Here is an 18,323-nt window from a genome sequence, read left to right on the forward strand (position 1 = left end):
TAAGTAGCACCTATATTGGTGAACTCCCTTGAGGGCCAGTGCTTGTTCTGAGAATTTTTTTTTTTAACTGGAAATACTTCAAATCATTAACATGAAAAAGCAAGGCAAGAAGTAAACTATTATAATACTATACAACTTTACATAGTGTCCCAAAATTCTTAGTGAAACCACTCAGACGTACAATATATGTAATGAATTAATTTCTTTTTAAGCACCGAGAGCTTACTAGACATGTACCATCTTTGGGATAATAAAGAATATGAGCATTCAAATTCTCTTGCAGCATCCTGGAGGGAGCTAACTTATCCCCAAATCTTCAAGGTCTAATTGGTCCAATTGTTCTACTGACTCTGGGATAAGAAACCTTATGCAAAAAGTTGACTTCTTTTGTAGGGATTATATAACCGGATATTTTCAAAGTTATTTCATTAAATTTACCACATAATTATAATTGAAGAAAATATAGGGCTTATCTTTTAACCCACTATTACAAAATCCTTCACTTTAAAAGCTGTTATTAAAAAAAGAAAAAGTAGCTTTTCAGCAAAAACTAAATTGGAAAGTGTTATAACCTATAGAATTGATGTAGGGCTTTTTGATTTACTGAGTTTTCAGAAAGAAAAATGAGACTTTTAATCTTTTAAGAAATATTTCTGGCTATGTTTATTTCCATTTTCATGGAATTACATGAAGACAGGAATATTAATATCATGGTGGCTCTGATATTTCAGCACTGTGTGAGCTTTTCTTATTTTATAATGATAAGTATATTAAATGCAAAACTAATTTTGTCAATCACATTTTAGTTGTTTAAAAATATAAGGTCATAAGACAGGCACAGTCGCAGGGGGCCATCTGGTGAGAAAATGGGGATCAGCAGAGGTGAGGCTTAGAACCTCCCCCCTCATGTTCTGAGAGAAATCTTCTGCATACATGGATGTTTATTGCCCTTGTCTAGCTCGGATTAACACATAGTCTACAGGCACACACCTGATCATCTACATTTGCTCTCTTACAACACTAAACTCTGTTTTCTACCTTTATCTCGTATCTACCTACCACTTCAGCATTTTATTAAAAATAATAATAATAGAGAAATGGGGTATCCACATATAAATCAAGTTTAAAAATCAAATGAATATTCATATTTGAACTGACTGTGTATAGTTCATAATGCACGAACAAAACCGAAAGCTTCTGTGATGACTGCCCTTGCACTGTTCACCATGTAACTTATTCACTATGTAAGAATTTGTACTCCATGTAAGAATTTGTTCGTTATGCATCAGAAGATTGGAGACTGACGAAAATTAGGCTTGGGGTGGATTAATGATTGTGCATTGAGTATTGACCCCCCTATACAGAAATTTATTGTTGTTAACAACTATTTGATAAATAAATATGAGAGATGCCCTCACACACACACACACACACACACACAAAATATATATATATATGTATATATATATATAAATAAATAAAAAATAAAAATAAAAATATAAGGTCATTAGAATTCATGCATCCAAAATTGTATTCACTTTTTGGAGTAAGATTTAGTCCAAGTGAGGGTGCTAAACACTAAGCTTCTATAAGCACAAGAGGTAGAAGCAAAGAACAAAGGCTCAAGAAAAGTCTCATTGAAGAGATAAAGATTATGATTCAAATGATTAGTAGTTAGCCAAGAGGACTGGAAGACAAAATGTTCCAGGCAAAGGAAATAGCATGTGCTAGAGTCCAAAAGTGAGATTAAACATGGTTTTTTAGGAGATTCAAAGCTATCAAGTGCTGGGAGAAGGGCAAAGAAAAGGCTGGAAGGATAAATGGTTCTGAATATGGACTTTATCTCAAGAAAAACTACTAAAGGGTTTTGAGCATGGAATTGGCAAGATCAGATTTGTGTCTATTAAGATCAATTTCATAGCTGCTCAGAAAGTGAGTTGTGGAACATTTAGATAACCAATCAGGGAAGAAATGCAAGGTATGTGGCTTAAGCATAAATTAATGTGAAATAAACATTATGAAAATTTGGACAGGGTCCAGAGTATGGCTGTACATATCAGACTCAGAATGTATATGCTATCAGGAAAGAAAACACTGAAAGGTTTAAAACCTAGAGAAACATGATGGCTGTATTGTTACTATTGTTAAGGTCATTCTTGCAGTGACAAATTTTTTTGCCAATTATCTATTGCAACTAAGAAACCATCACATAGTTAATTGTTTAAAGTTACTATTCATTTCATTATACTCGCAATCTACTGGAAATTTGAGTACAGTTCATTTGGAAGACTCTACTACTGTATGTGGTATCAATGGGATCACTTGGTAATATTCAGTTGGTGACTAGTTTGGCATGGGAGGCCCAAAAACTGTTCACTCACATATTTGGTGTCTTGGCCAGGACCTCTCCACATGGTCTCCCCAGTTTCTTACATGGTGGTTCAGAGCTCCAGTGCAGGTGTACTCTTTTCATTTTGACCATTTCAACTCCCAACTGACATAATCTCTTTAAAAACTTTGTGGAATTCCTATAAATCAACTTATATTCCACTCCACAAAGCCCTTCAATATAGGTCCTTCTGTATCTTGGGCTCTCTAAGAAGCTGTTGCAGGACAATGCCTCTAAGATCCTTAGAAGCCTTTTTTTTAAATCAGGAGAGCCTTGAAGGCACTTTTTAAAAAATTAAGATATCATTGATATACAATCTTATGAAGGTTCCACATGAGCAACATTGCAGTTTCAACATCCACCCATATTATCAACTCCTTCCCCCACCCCACTGCAGTCACTATCCATCAGTGTAGTAAGATGCTAGAGTCATTACTTGTCTTATCTGTGCTATACTGCTTGAAGGCACATTTTAAAGATATTTAGGAAGGTCTTTTGTCTAGCTGAACGTGTCCACAAGTTTCATTTTTCTGACGTCTTAACAAAGAGTTTTATGATTTCATCCTTGACTTCAACTTTACCCTGAAATATTTTCCTATCCTGAATTTGATCCTTGCCTGAAGGCCTTTTCTTGCTTTGAGAATCTTTTGCTGTCTTTACAGGCTATCCTAAGCCCTTGACATTTCCTCTAAATACTGCTCAAAAACTGAACTGTTCCTTTGCTAGTTTTTTCTTCTCATGTTTTATACTGGGAGGCTCACTTCCACTTTAAGAATACATAAAGTCTCAAAGTGAAGGGATGAAAAAAGATATTCCATGAAAGTGAAAACCGAAAAGGAGTAGGGTATCTATACTTATAGAAGACAAAATAGACTAACTCAAAAGCTCTAAAAGAAGCAAAAAGGTTATTATATAATGATAAGGGGATCAATGCATCAAGAGGATTTAACCATAAATATATATGCACCCAACATCAAAGAAGTAAATATATTAAGCAAATACCAATTGATCTGAAGGGGAGAATAGCAATACCATAGCAGAAAGGGGCTTCCAAAACCTCACTTTCAACAACAGATAGATCATCCAGACAGAAAATCAGTAAGGAAACATTGGACTTAAACTACACTCTAGACAAAAATGGACCTAAAAGAAATATACAGAACATTCTGTCCTATGCCAGCAGAGTACACATTCTTCTCAGGCATACATGGAACATCTGCCAGGATAGGTTAGGTGATAGGTCACAAAACAAGTCTTAGTGAATTTTAAAAGAATAAAATCATAACAGATATCTTTTCTGACCACAGTTTAATGAAGCTAGAAATCAGTAATAGGAGGAAAACTGGAAAATTCACAAATCCCTGTAAATTGAACAGCACACTCCTGAACAACCAATAGGTCAAAGAATAAAAAATATAAATAATATAAAACAAGAAATAAAAAATATCTTGAAACACATGAAAATGGAAACAATACACCAAAACTTATGGTATATAGCAAAAATAGTTCTAAGAAGGAATTTTGTAGAGATAAATGCTCATATTAGGAAAGGAGAAAGATCCCAAATAAGCAACCTATCCTTACACCTCATTGAACTATAAAAGGAATAAATGAAATCCAAAGTTAACAGAAAGAAGGAAATAACAAAGATAAGAGCAGAAATAAATGAAACAGATCAGAAAAAAAAATAGAAAAAAATCAGTAAAACTAAGAGCAGGTTTTGGAATAGAAAGAGAATTGACAAACCCTTAGCTAGACTAAGAAAAAAAAGAGAGAATACACAGATAAATAAAATGAGAAATGAAAGAGACATTGTAACTGATACTTACCATAGAAGTACAAAGGATCACAGGAGACTACTATGAACAATTATACACCAAAAAATTGGATAACTTGGAAGAAATCAATTGCTAGAAACATACAACCTACCAAGACTGAATAATGAATAAATAGAAAATATGAACAAACCAACAATGAATAAAAAGATTAATCAGTAATCAAAAACCTACCAACCATGAAAATTCCAGGTCTAGATGCCTTCCCTAGTAAATTCTACCAAACAGTTAAAGAAGAATTAACACCAGTCCTTCTCAAACTCTTCCAAAAAAATTGAGAAAAGGGAATACTCTCAATCCCACTTTATGAGATCAGCATGATCCTAATACCAAAGCCAGATAAGGACACTACAAGGAAAGAAAACTACAGCCAATATCCCTGATAAATAGATATATAAATTCTCCAGAATGTTGACAGATCAACTCAACTGCTCATTGAAAAGATCATTTACTATGATCAAGTGGGATTCATCCCTAGGATGCAAGGATAGTTCAACATATACAAGTCAATAAGTGTGATACATCAAATTAATAGACTGAAAGATTGAAATAATATGATCTATACAGATGTCAATAGATGCAGGAAAAGCATTTGACAAAATACAACTTCCTGTCATGATAAGAACTCTCAACAAGTTGGGTATAGAAACAATGCACCTCAATATAACAAAGGCCATATATGACAAGCCCACAGCTAAGATCATACTCAATAGTGAAAAGTTGAAGGCTTTTCCTCTAAGATCAGGGGCAAAATAAGGGTGTCCACTCTCACAACTCCTATTCAACATAGTGCTGGAACTCCTAGCCAGAGTAATTAGGCACAAAAAAGAAACAAAAGGTACCCAAATTGGAATGGGTGAAGTAAAATTATATAGAGAGAAAATTCTAAAGACTCCACCAAACAACCGTTAGCATTAACAAATTCAGTAAAGTTGCAGGATACAAAATGAACACACAGAAATCAGTTGTATTTCTAAAGACTAACAACAAAATACCTGAAAGAGAAATAAAGAGAACAATCCTATTTATAGTAGCATCTAAAGCATTGAAATACTAAGGAATAAATTTAACTAAGGTGGTGAAACACCTGTACCTGAGATTATAAAACACTGATGAAAGAAACTGAAGAAGACAAATAAATGGAAGGTTATCCCATGTTCATGGATTGGAGGAAATAATATTATTAAAATGTCCATATTGCTCAAAGCTGTCTATACAGTCAATGCAATCCATATCAAAATTCTGGTGGCACTTTTCACAGAAATAGAAAAAAAATTAAAGTCCTAAAATTTAAATGGACCCATGGAAGACCTCAAAACACCAAAGCGATCTTGAGAAAACAAAGTGGAAGGCATCACACTTCTTGATTTCAAACTATCCAAAGCTGTAGTAATCAAAATAGTACGGCACTGGTGTAAAAATAGACACACAGACCAATGAAAGAGAATTGAGAGTGCAATAAACCTTTTTACATGTGCTCATTTAAGATGTGACAAAGGAGCCAAGAATACTCAATGGGGAAAGGATAATCTCTTCAATAAATGGTGTTGGCAAGACTAAATACATGTACAAGAATTACATGGGACTCCTATCTTACACCACACACAAAAATTAATTTGAAATGGGTTAAAGATTTAAAAATAAGAGCCAAAAACGTTTTTAAAACTCCTAGAAGAATACATAGGGAAAATGCTCCTTGCCATTGCTTGGCAACAGTTTTTTGGGTATGATACTAAAAGCATAAGCAGCAAAAGCAAAAATAAGCAAGTGCGACTACATCAAACTAAAATCTTGTGCACAGCAAATGAACCCATCCACAAAAAGAAAAGGCAGACTACAGAATGGACAAAAATATTTACAAACTATCTAATAATATCTCGAATAGATAAGGAACACATACATCCCAATAGCAAAAAAAGCAAAAATTCCGAATAAAAAGTGAGCAGAGAACCTGAATAGACAGTTTTTCAAAGAAGACTTACAATGACCAACAGGTACATGAAGAGACACTCAACATCATTAATCAGGGAAATGCTGATCAAAACCACAATGAGATGCCACCTCACACCTATTAGAATGACTTTTCTCAAAAAGAAAAGACATAACAAGTGTTGGTGCGGATGTGGAGAAAAGGAATGCTTACGCATTACTGATGGAAATATAATTGCTACAACCACTATGGAACACACTTCCTCAAAAAATCCAAAGTAGAACAACTATATGATTTATCAATCCCACTTCTGGCTGTAAACCCACAGGAAATGAAATCGAGATCTCAAAGAGTTATTTGCACTCCCATGCCCACTGCAATATTATTCACAATAGCCAAGATATGGAAACAACCCAAATGTCCATCTATGGAAAAATGGATAAAGAAGATTTTATATATGTATATTCTGTCTCTGCCACCCTCCAAAGGTGAAAGCTTATTCCCATGCCTCTCCTCAAGTTCTGCCTTCAGCATCCTTTCATTGTATTTACCACATGGGTTACAATGATTTCTTTACGTGCCTACTTGCTACATGTCAGCTTCTCCTGAGTGCATGTAATTTTTACTCAGCTCTGTATGCCTGGTGTGGTAGCTGGCACTTGGTGTTCAATAAAAACAGGTAGAAAAAAATGTATAAATGTAATCACTTGTCACTTTACCTTTCTTGGCCTCAATTTCATTTACAAAATAAAGGAAGTAACTCATTTGATCCCAAATTTCCTTCTTTTGTTCTTACCCATGAGACACCTAAGACCTTTTTAGACCATTAAACAATCAATCCTTAAAACAACCATGCAACTTTTCAGCCTCTGTTTTGAGTGTTGAGACATCTAACAAATAGTATCTGAGAGTGAGCACCTGGGGAAGGGAAAAAAAGAAAAATTGGACACAGCCCTTTATACTACCAGGATAGAGCCATGCTTCCTGTATGTCCTTGTATTTCACTATATCTTTGAAAAAAATGTTAATGATAGAAAGAGGCCCAAGGTGGTTAGCATCTTGGGATAGAGCGGAGAAAAAGAATCAGGAGCAACTGGAGAGAAGAGCGGGTCTATGGCATGTCTAAGAGAAGGGAATGGCGATCAAGGACATGGCTGAAAATGGGGGAGCCTGTAAGAGGCATTTGATCTATACTTTTACTCAGAGAATAAATTCAGAAAATGTCTGAAGCTTCTGCTTCTTGCCTTTTTGTCACTAATAGTTTATTGGAGCTGCTTCAAAATGAGTTTTAACAGAAGCACTTTAAAAAAGATTGAGACAAAAATGTGATAATTGCACACTCAGGCTTGCAATTTCAGAAATTCATGATGTTAAGGCCTCCAAACATGCTACTTCAAATTTGGATTCCTTTTCACTCTTCACAAAAAACGAGTCTTGTTGGATTGGAGCTGATCGCTGTTTTTGTGTCATACTAGTAAATGGTTGGAGTCCATCGTCAGGAAGGGAAAACTATACTTTTTCCATAATTCAAAAATAATTGAAAGAATGTAGCTCAGCAATTTTGAAGTAATGAATTTTTTTTTTTAATGGCTAAGTTCAGGCCAATCTGAGAAGATTCCAGCTTCAAATATTTTCTATTTTTGAGGAAATAAAGAGAAAGGAATCGATGAGCAAAAATGGGGTGTGTTAGAGCAAAACCCATCATTTTTAGATGTTACCTGTCACATTCCCTAAAGGAATATAGAATACATTTTAAAAGGTATCTCTGTTGAGAAAAAGTCAAGACAAAAACATATTCTCATGAGTCAAAAGAGTCACCAATGAATTGTATTATGTTCAGTTGTTCAGAGTAGATGCAATGTGGATGAGGAAGGAGCAGAGGTGGTGGGGAGAGAAAGGGCTGCCTGAGGACATTTAATTTCTTGTATTTCACGAGTGTCTCATACCAGCCTAAAGCATAGTGTGTGCGGGCTCTTACCTTGTCTCTTTTTGAGGAAAAGAAAGGAAAGGGAATGCAAAAAAAAAAATCATCTGGATGGTAAATAGAAGAGGCACTTGTGCAGCCTTGGCCTCCTGTCATTGTCTCCATTGTAAGCGGTGTCAGAGCCATCACATTAGGTTGCCACCACAGGGTGCATGCAAATAGGAGAGAGAGCGAGGCAGGCAGTGCTCAGCAGCTACCACCTGCACATTTCAGAGTGTTGGCAGGTACATCGCAGTGGACTAAAACAGAATAATTACTGGAGATAGAGTTGGCAAGTGTAGTGTGGGAGAGGCATTCAATTGCACACAAGTATGATAGGTGAACTATAAAAAAAATTGTGGGGAGGGAGGGGAAAAAAGTCCCCATTAAACACCAGACAGCTGGCAATTCTGAGCTTCCATTTTGTTATCTATGAAATAAGAGAAGCTGACCTATGAAGTCAGATGCTAGCAGATTTTGGACCATTGATTTAAGCAGGGGTTGTAAAGAGTAAAATCAGGATCTTGAGGGGGCATCCCTGAACACCAAACAAATAAGCCCTCAAAGGCCAGGAACATGTAGGGAAGTGTGTGATAACCACATGTTACATGAATAAGTGCAGGGTAGACCATTTCTTTGTAAATACTGGGATGCTTGTTTTATCTACCTTACACACAGTACTTATAATAGGACCAGTCACTGTCCTAAGCATTTTACATTTATTTACTCATTTAATTCTCTGAGTATCTTTATTAGTGTTCTTCTTATCATTGCCATTTTACACGGGGAGGAAACGGAATCACGGAGTTAAATGACTTACCTGAGACACTGTTAAGCGGCAGGGTGGAGTGTTCAGCTCAGGCCGTCTAGCTCCTGAGTCCACATTCCAACCCTTCGCAATGAGCTGTCTCCCATGAGAATGTATATGGGTATAAATGGGGTGTTCTAAAGGATTTACAGAAAACAACAACAAAATGAGTATTTGATGCAAGTTATCTAAACTATTCAAAGTAAACAGCATTATCTCCTTGAATGTGTAGTTACTTGCCTAAAAGTTAACTTTTTTCTCTGTAAATCTGGCAACACTCTGCTTATCAGAGTTTTCTCAATGAAATGCCTAAAATATATTATGACTTCTCTTTTAAGAAGCTGAAAACATGTACATATGTATGTTACATACTTTCCCTAAATTTCAGTTGTATGTTGGACTGGGAAGATCTGCCTCAAGGCCATAGTCCACTTGGCCACTCATGGGACCATTGTCAGCTACCTAAGTTTTAATCATCTGAGCCCTCTCCTAAAGTAGCACTTTAATGTTGCTCCCCCAGAGTCCGTCCTACTCTTATCTTCCTAAGAGAACATCCCCTTTTCTCAGATATTTGCCCCCAGAATAGTACATAGCTTTCCTCTGGTAACCATTATAAATCCAGGAAGAGGTATGTAATTTAAATAACCTTAATTTGGCTGAAGGAAAGCGATTATATTCCATGGTTCCTTCCCAGCTCATGCTCTTTCCCTCCCCTCTCCCCATTCTCTCTTCTGTATCTCTTGAGGCCAAGGAAACCCAGTTTCAACCATCTCTGGCAGCCATCTTGTATCATCTACAAGAGAAATCAGCTGAGTACAAAGCCTGACAACTGCAAATGGGAGAGACAAAAAGAGCTATACTGGGCTCATGGACTAGAAAAATCAGTGTTGTTAAAATACTACCCAAAGCAATCTAGTTTTCACAGAACTAGAGTAAATAATACTAAAGTGAGTACTGAATCACAAAAGACCCCCAATAACCAAAACAATCTTGAGAAAGAACAAAATTGGAGATACTACACTCCCTAATTCCAAAACTATTATAATATATACTATAAAGCTATAGTAATCAAAACAGTATGGTACTGGCACACTAATAGACACATGGATCAATGGAACACCAAGCTTATATGGTCAATTACTCTATAACAAAGGAGGCAAGAATATACAAGGGGATAATGAGAGTCTGTCTCTTCAACAAATAGCATTGAGAAAATTGGATAGCTACATGCAAAAGAATGAAACTGTAGACCACTTTTTACACCATACACAAAAATAAACTTAAAATGTATTAAAGACCTAAATGTAAGACCTGAAACCACAGACTCCTAAAAGAAAATAGGCAGTAAACTCCTGGACATCAGCCTTAGCAATTTTTTTTCTGGATATGGCTTCCCAGGTGAGAGAAACAAAAGCAAAAATAAACAAGTGGGAATACATCAAACTAAACATTTTCTGCACAACAAAGGAAACCATCAACAGAACAAAAAGGCAACTTGCTGAATGGCTGAATATATTTGCAAATGATGTATCTGATAAGGAGTTAATATCCAAAATATATATAATACTATACAACTCAACACCAAAAAACCCTACATAATATGATTCAAAAATGGAAGACATACAGATAGCCAACAGGTGCATGAAAAGATGCTCACTGTCAGTCACCATCAGGGAAATGCAAATCAAAATCTCAATGAGATATTACCTCACACTAGTTGGAATGGCTGGTATTAAAAAGACAAGAAATAACAAGTGCTGGTGAAAATGTGGAGAAAAGGAACCCCTGTGCACTGTTTGTGGGAATATAAAATAGTGCCATCACTATGGAAAATAGTCTGGAGGGTCCTCAAAAAATTATAAATAAAAATAGCATACAACCCAGCAATTCTACTTCTGGGTATTTATTCAAAGAAAGCAAAACACAAATTCAAAAAAATATATACACCCCTATGTTTATTGCAGCATATTTACAAGAGCCAAGACATGGGAGCAACCTATGTGTCCATCAGTAGATGAATGGACAAGGAAGATGTGGTAATATATTCAATGGGATATTACTCAGCCATAAAAAAGAAGGAAATCTTGCCATTTGCAACAACATTTTGAGCCTAAAAGGTATTATAAGTGGCATAGGTCACACAAAGACAAATACCATATAATTTCAATATATGTGGAATTTAAAAAACAAATGAACAAATAAATAAAACAAGTACTCATAAATACAAAGAATAAACTGGTGAAGGGGAGCAAAATAGGTGAAGGAGATAAAGAGGTACAAACTTCCAATTATAAAATAGGTAAGTCATGGGGATGAAAAGTACAGCATAGAGAATATAGTTAATAGTACTGCAATAACTTTAAAAAAAGAAGAAATAGGCCCCTGGTGGAAACATTGGATAGCTCTATCCAATGTACCTGGAACTTACTCTACTTTTGAATTTACTCTCTTGTGAGACAAATTTCCATTCTCTTTTCCTATTACTTGCAACCAAAAGCATCCTAACAAATACAAACTCTAAGACCTGCACTTCTAAGTCAAATGCTTCCTGCAAGCTTCATCTAAGCCCTTAGCAGCTTTGTCACCTATTTCCAAATACTTCTGCATCTAGCTATTTAGCTGTGGCCCTTTGCATCTAGAAGCCTCTGAGAGACCATCTGAAGTGTTGAGCTAATCAAGCTCAGAGACTCTCTTAAGATGCTCTGACATGAGTGATATCATGGAAAGGAGCAAGGTGGGGATTGGCATGGCAAGGGTCAAATTGGCGAAAGAAATTTGTTAGAGAAAGGAATCTGCATCTTCTGACTAGAGGTATTATTTTTTTCCCCCTACACCATTGGTGTGGTAGGAAAAAAAGGCAAGCGTTTACTAAGACCTCTAAAATCTAACACTGACTCAACCATTCATTAGCTGTATGACCTCAAGTTTCTTAGGCCCACTAAAACCTCTGTTTCCTCACCTGAAAGAGTAGGAGTGACAATCCTAATATTTCTAATCTTGTAAGGATTACAGGTAACAGAGAGAGAATCAATAGCGAGCTAAATCCAAAAATGGTAGCCATTATTCTGATCTTGGCTCTACACCCCTATTGCCTAATACTCTCATGTACTCAACAAAGAATTACTGAGTGCCTACTGCATTGCTAGGTGTGGTCACAGGCACCAATGCTTGACAATACTTTCATTGCACTCCAATATCTTTTATAAGGAAAATATTCATTTTGTGTAGCAAACAACTATATACATCTATTTTTGAAGTTTTCCTTTCAAGACTAATACTCCTCCTTTTCTAGCCTTATTATAACCTACTCAAATGTAATTTATCTCTAAAAGGTATAGAAGCCAGGACTTCTTTTAAAAAAAATCCTCTTGTCTCCTTCCTATCCAAACTGCATGGTCTACTTTCTTAGGGAAAAGATACTCAAAAGACTAGAATGAGCATCAAGAGTTCTATGTAGGAAGAATGAGGAAAAGTCTATTCCCTTCTCCCTTGTAAAAATATGACTTGAGATGGTCATCCGGATTAATTGTATTAAAGTTAACTCTTATTCCATATGTGAGGAGCCAGTTTCCCCAAATGCTAAAAGGAGCCACCCCTTCTGTCCTTCAGCGTGCAGGTAGTGTAAGGAAGTTGGCGCATGCCTTTACACTTGGTGGGAGCAGTAATGACCATGAAAGGGAAGAAAAACCTGTGAGGCAAGAATTCACAGGCATGGCTTGGTGGCTCCTGCCCACATGGACATTCATCTTTCAACTTCACAGAAAAGGACATGATGGATGGAGGGAAGAATGGTTTATCTTAGAGCTGCAGCTTTAAAGGGGAGCAGTACCCCTGAGGCCATTGTGTTGGTGGAAGCAATAATCATTAAAGACATTTCCCAAGAGAGTGGGAATCTCTGCGATTTAGGACCATTGAGTTTATTTGCCCCTTCCTACTTGGCCATTTTTCCCAATCCATTGCCAGCCCTGGGATTCTTAGTGTTACTTTGTTAAAGAACTCTGCAGGCCTCATTTACACTTGACCTCACAAGCGTTTTTCTCTTTTTCCTCCAACAGGACAACTCTCCTTTGGAGACTGATGGAAATTGGTATCACCAGGAAAAGTGGTGATATAAAAAGCTACTACCACTTCCACTGTGTCTCCAATGAGGGCAAATGATACGTAAGTCTCACCTGCTCTAGGAGTTAAATGACTGACCAAGTATATCCAAACCAATTGTCAGCATCACAAACAAACAGCCCACTTTGACTTTCTGAGGACTGTTAGTGTCACTCTTTTTCTTAACTAAACATTCTCAGTCTTCCTGACAATGGATCAACTGGCTCCTTTATAGAATCATCAAAATTAAAAAAAAATTTTTTTTAACACACAAAATCAACAAAGCTCCTATTTTCCCACATGCCTAGAGATTAGGAAAGAGTATAATTTACGGTCCCTGATCCCATCAGAAGCAAGACATAAACCAGATAACAGAAGTTAAATAGAAATGCAAGAGAGGTGAGGCTGCAGGAGAAGGTGGTTTTTACCTTGCTATGGTGGAATGCAGGCTGTGAGACTCCTATTGGCTAGAGCGATTTGGGAGGGAGTTGTGGAAAAAAGCTTGAGGAATGGGTAGGGCATTAAGAATGACAAACAAGAGAAAGGGCACTCTAGGCGGGAAAGAGGTGTTGACAAAGGCTCCGTGGTGAAGTCCCAGCTTTACTGGACCAAAGCAAGCCTACATCAGTATGCTGGAGCCAGTTACCTGAGCTTTGTGTGTGAAATTCAGGTATTTAAGTTGTGTCTTGCAAGCACTGGGGAGACACCAAAGACTGTGAAGGTGAAGATTATGAAGAATGTGGAATTTTATGACTGTAAATCTGGCAAGTGTGGGAGGGAGGGATTAGTAGGGGGAAAGGCAGGAAATGATGGCAGAGGCCGTAGGGTCCTAAATCAGGATCGTAGTGGTGGGGAGTGCAACGAGAGGGGCAGCAAGATGCTGACAATCAAGTATTTTCCCTGTGGAGACTCATTAAAGGTTCCGTATTTCTTTACCACATTTCATAGAAAAATAATTACAGTATTGTCTTCAGCAAGTTCAAAATGCAGAACATGATAAGGTTCTGATTTTTTCAAACCTTTTGAGAAGTAATATTAAAAGCTTATGAATTATATATTCAGTATAAGCCAGCATCCATTCTCTTCATTGCATGTAATATGGATAAGTAAAATATGCATCCTATGTATGATTTGTGTATGTGTATCAATAATAATGTATAAAGAAAACATATCTACAATTTAATCAGGGTTCTGATTATAAACTGTGAATCAGTAAGATAATATGCTTGGAGTAAAATCTTCAATATCACAAATCTCAATATGCAGATATCAGCCTTTAAATTAAATTTCCATCATCAAATCAGATCATAAACTGTCATAGGCTAATTCTCTCCTTTTGACTAAGAGAGTAACTATGGAGAGAGAAATGATTTCCCACCTCTCCTACTTGCTTTTCCCTTTACCCATCTCTTGATTATAGCAAGTCATGTTGTGAGTTACATGGTTGCTGAACAAGACTTTGTTTTTTTTTATTAAGTTATCATTGATATACAACCTTATGAAGATTTCACATGAACAACATTGTGGTTACAACATTCACCCATATTATCAAGTCCACCGCCCCACACCCCATTGCAGTCACTGTCCATCAGTGTAGTAAGATGCTATAAAGTCACTACTTGTCTTCTTTGTGCTGTACTGCCTTCCCCATGACACCCCTACATTATGTGTGCTATTCATAATGCTCCTCAATCCCCTTCTCCCTCCCTCCCCACCTGCCCTCCTCTCCCTCTTCCCTTTGGTAACCACTAGTCCCTTCTTGGAGTCTTTGAGTCTGCTGTTGTTTCGTTCCTTCAGTTTAGTTTTGTTCTTATACTCCACAGATGAGTGAAATCATTTGGCACATCTTTCTCTGCCTGGCTTATTTCACTGAGCATAATACCCTCTAGCTCCATCCATGTTGTTGCAAATGGTAGGATTTGGTTTCTTCTTATGGCTGAATAATATTCCATTGTGTATATGTACCACATCTTCTTTATCCATTCATCTACTGATGGACACTTAGGTTGCTTCCATTTCTTAGCTATTGTGAATAGTGCTGCAATACACATAGGGGTCCATTTGTCTTTTTGAAACTGGGCTGCTGCATTCTTAGGGTATATTCCTAAGAGTGAAATTCCTGGGTCAAATGGTATTTCTATTTTGAGTTTTTTGAGGAACCTCCATACTGCTTTCCACAGTGGTTGAACTAGCTTACATTCCCACCAGCAGTGTAGGAGGGTTCCCCTTTCTCCACATCCTCGCCAACATTTGTTGTTGTTTGTCTTTTGGATCTTGGTGATCCTTACTGGTGTGAGGTGATATCTCATTGTGGTTTTAATTTGCATTTCTCTGAAGACTAGCGATGTGGAGCATCTTTTCATGTGTCTGTTGGCCATCTGAATTTCTTCTTTGGAGAACTGTCTGTTCAGCTCCTCTGACCATTTTTTATTTGGATTATTTGCTTTTTGTTTGTTGAGGTGCATGAGCTCTTTATGTATTTTGGGTGTCAACCCTTTATCGGATCTGTCATTTATGAATATATTCTCCCATACTGTAGGATGCCTTTTTGTTCTATTGAGGGTGTCCTTTGCTGTACAGAAGCTTTTCAGTTTGATGTAGTCCAATTTTGAACAAGACTTTCTTAATCTTTCATTTATTCTCATACATATAAATTAGAATGAGGTGAAAGGCATCTCAAAAGATAGCATTACTAACTGCCAACTTTGCCAGCCCACTTGTTGCATGCCCTGCTGCATGCCCTGATTGGGATCACAAACCCAAAGAATCATCAAACTTGACAGGTGGGGATAGAGAATCAGGAGGGACTGTCCTTCCTTCCTCTGTCACTCCCCTCAGCATCACTCCCTATGAGCTGAGCTTCCTCCATCTGTAGGGAAAATTCATTTCAAACCTTAAAATTTTGTTTTTTTTAGCTGAGAGCCCATGTTTAATTGTTAGGGCTCAAAAATATTTCACAGTTAGGGAAATTATTAAACCATTAGCTTCTTTGAGGCAGATATCATGTTTTGTTCATTTAAAAATCATTTGTCTTTGCTCTGTCCCTGCAATGCCTACCTAAGAGCCTGGCAAATAGCAGATACTCAATTACTATTTATTTACTTGTCTGTTGAGTCATATTTTCTTAAAGACATAGATTGAAAAAATATAAACCAGGAGAATTAATCGGGAGCCAGGATAGTTTTAATTAATTATACCTTTAGCTTTCAGGTTTAACCACAGTAAGGTTCCGTTGGAAGAATGCACTGGGCCATGTGTTTTAAGTACTGGCTGATGCTGATATAGCCTTATATCTATTAAAACACAGATTTTTGGACCTGACAAAATGCAACAGAGGGTGAGTCTTTTATTGAATGGCCTTCAGCTGGTTAATTTTGTTTGCAGATGGCAGATACTGAAGTTACAGAAAAGCTGCTCTTGTTCAAAGTGCCTTTTCAATTTTTAATTTGACATGGAAAGTTACATGGTCTACAATACATGCAGACCAGCCGTTATCTCTTATCATCAACTTCTTTGGTTGGTTTCTTGACTGAAAGCAGCTCTATTGTAGGTACTTTTTCTGGCTCCAGTTTACATGTGTGGTTCAATGACAAGATTCCTGATAAACTGGAACAGAGAACAAGGAAACAGGCTTTTAAATGATCAAGTGATCATTCGCTTCTCTAGGTATAGTTTCTACCTGACAGACTTATTACAGAAAAGAGTCACACAAAGACTCTCAGGTTCTGGGCAGATGAGAATCACAGACTTTTAGAGCCGGAAGGCATTTAGAGGTCATCTCATCCAGCTTCGCCATTTTAATGTAAGAAGCAGGTGCCCAGAGGATTAAATGACTCACCCAAGGTCGTGCAGCTCACATCAGAGTCAGGATTGGAATTCAGCTTGTTCAGAGCTCTTACCTTGCTGATTTTTTTGCTGATTGATGTTAGGGAAACCTAGAAAGAAAAAAAGAAGAAAAGAAAAAAACAGAGATACCCTAGTTTTTCATGGGTTTTTTCCAAGAATACCATTCTGTGGGGGATTATGATGTTTCTAGGTTTCCTTAGCTAGGCCACTACTTTCTAGGGGTGGGGTCCTGGGAAAAACGCTGTGAGTTTGTGAGTTTGAACTTGGGCTTGAGTTCAGTATATAACTAGCACTGTAATTTATTGATCATATGCTACATATTGTGCATATATTATTATCGTCACAATGAATCTGGAAGGAAGTAGTGTTAGTCCTTTTCTTTAGTTGGAGAAGCTAAGGCTTACTGAGGTTAAACCCCTTTCCCAGTGCCATGCAGGTGTTCAAATTCAATATCTGACTGATTCCCAATTTCCATCCTTCCCCTATATCACACTGCAGTTACTGTGTGTCTTCAGGCAAGTTACTAGTTTCCTCAACTGTCAAAGGGATACATTAATATTCTTCCTAGCATTAATATAGGATGAAATGAGAAATGATGTATCTAGAGTACTTGGCTTTGGTCAGAAAACACTCAGCAAAAGTCAGCTCCATTCTACACCTATATCCCTCTCCTTTTTAAATTTTTTAGTAGGATTTACACCCTGAACTACATTGACTCATGTTGAAAAGAGAAAACAGAAACACTTCCAAAGTGTCAGATAAGATCAGAAGTGGATTAAGTATTCCAGATGATATCCCAAACTATCAGAATAACCTAATGGCAAAATTTTAAACTGTGGAGAGTTGGGCTCCAACTCTCCTCCCTGTGAGTGAAATAAGTGAACCAGTCAATCAGAGAAAAGCGCCAATGTGAATTCAGCTTCCTAAGTTTAAAATGCAGGTAGGGTTTCCAGAAAAATGTTCAATACTCAGGTAAAATGTTAGACAGTGGATTTTTTTCTATGTCCCTTTCATTGATCAGAGCTTGTATGATCTATACAAAGTGAAAAGACATAGGCATATTCATTTAATAATTTCAAGTGAGCATCAGAAATTATTTGACCATTTCATAGCCGTGTACATTCTTTTGTACTATACCTCTGAAATGATAGTCCAAGTATAAATGTAATTGAATTTACAAAAATTCAATTTGCATGCAATGCTTCAGAGATACATCTATTGTGTTTAGCCACGAACACTTTTCACAGTTGATAGCAATCAAAAAGGTTTATATTAAGAGAATAACAATGAAACAAAAATATAAATGAAAAGAATATCATGCTTGATTCAGCCCTGCAAAAGAGACTGGAGGACTGATAAAGAAAATCACAATAGTGTAAAACAAGATCAGTAAGTTTTTAGATTCAGTAATTGACCTTAGAAAAAATCATTACCCAAACTCCTGAATGAAAAGG

At 36.8% G+C, this 18,323-nt stretch overlaps 1 long non-coding RNA gene across 1 annotated transcript in view; it reads left to right on the top strand.

The window, feature by feature from the left end:
- LOC118908208 (uncharacterized) overlaps positions 1 to 18,323 on the top strand; it is a 40,858-nt gene that overhangs the window by 17,077 nt on the left and 5,458 nt on the right. Inside the window, exon 2 of the long non-coding RNA XR_005023100.2 lies at positions 12,981 to 13,086. This is a non-coding gene — a long non-coding RNA (uncharacterized LOC118908208). The remainder of the gene's footprint in view (positions 1 to 12,980; positions 13,087 to 18,323) is intronic.

The sequence above is a fragment of the Manis pentadactyla genome, chromosome 7 (assembly GCF_030020395.1).
Source record: "Manis pentadactyla isolate mManPen7 chromosome 7, mManPen7.hap1, whole genome shotgun sequence".
Lineage (NCBI taxonomy): Eukaryota > Metazoa > Chordata > Mammalia > Pholidota > Manidae > Manis > Manis pentadactyla.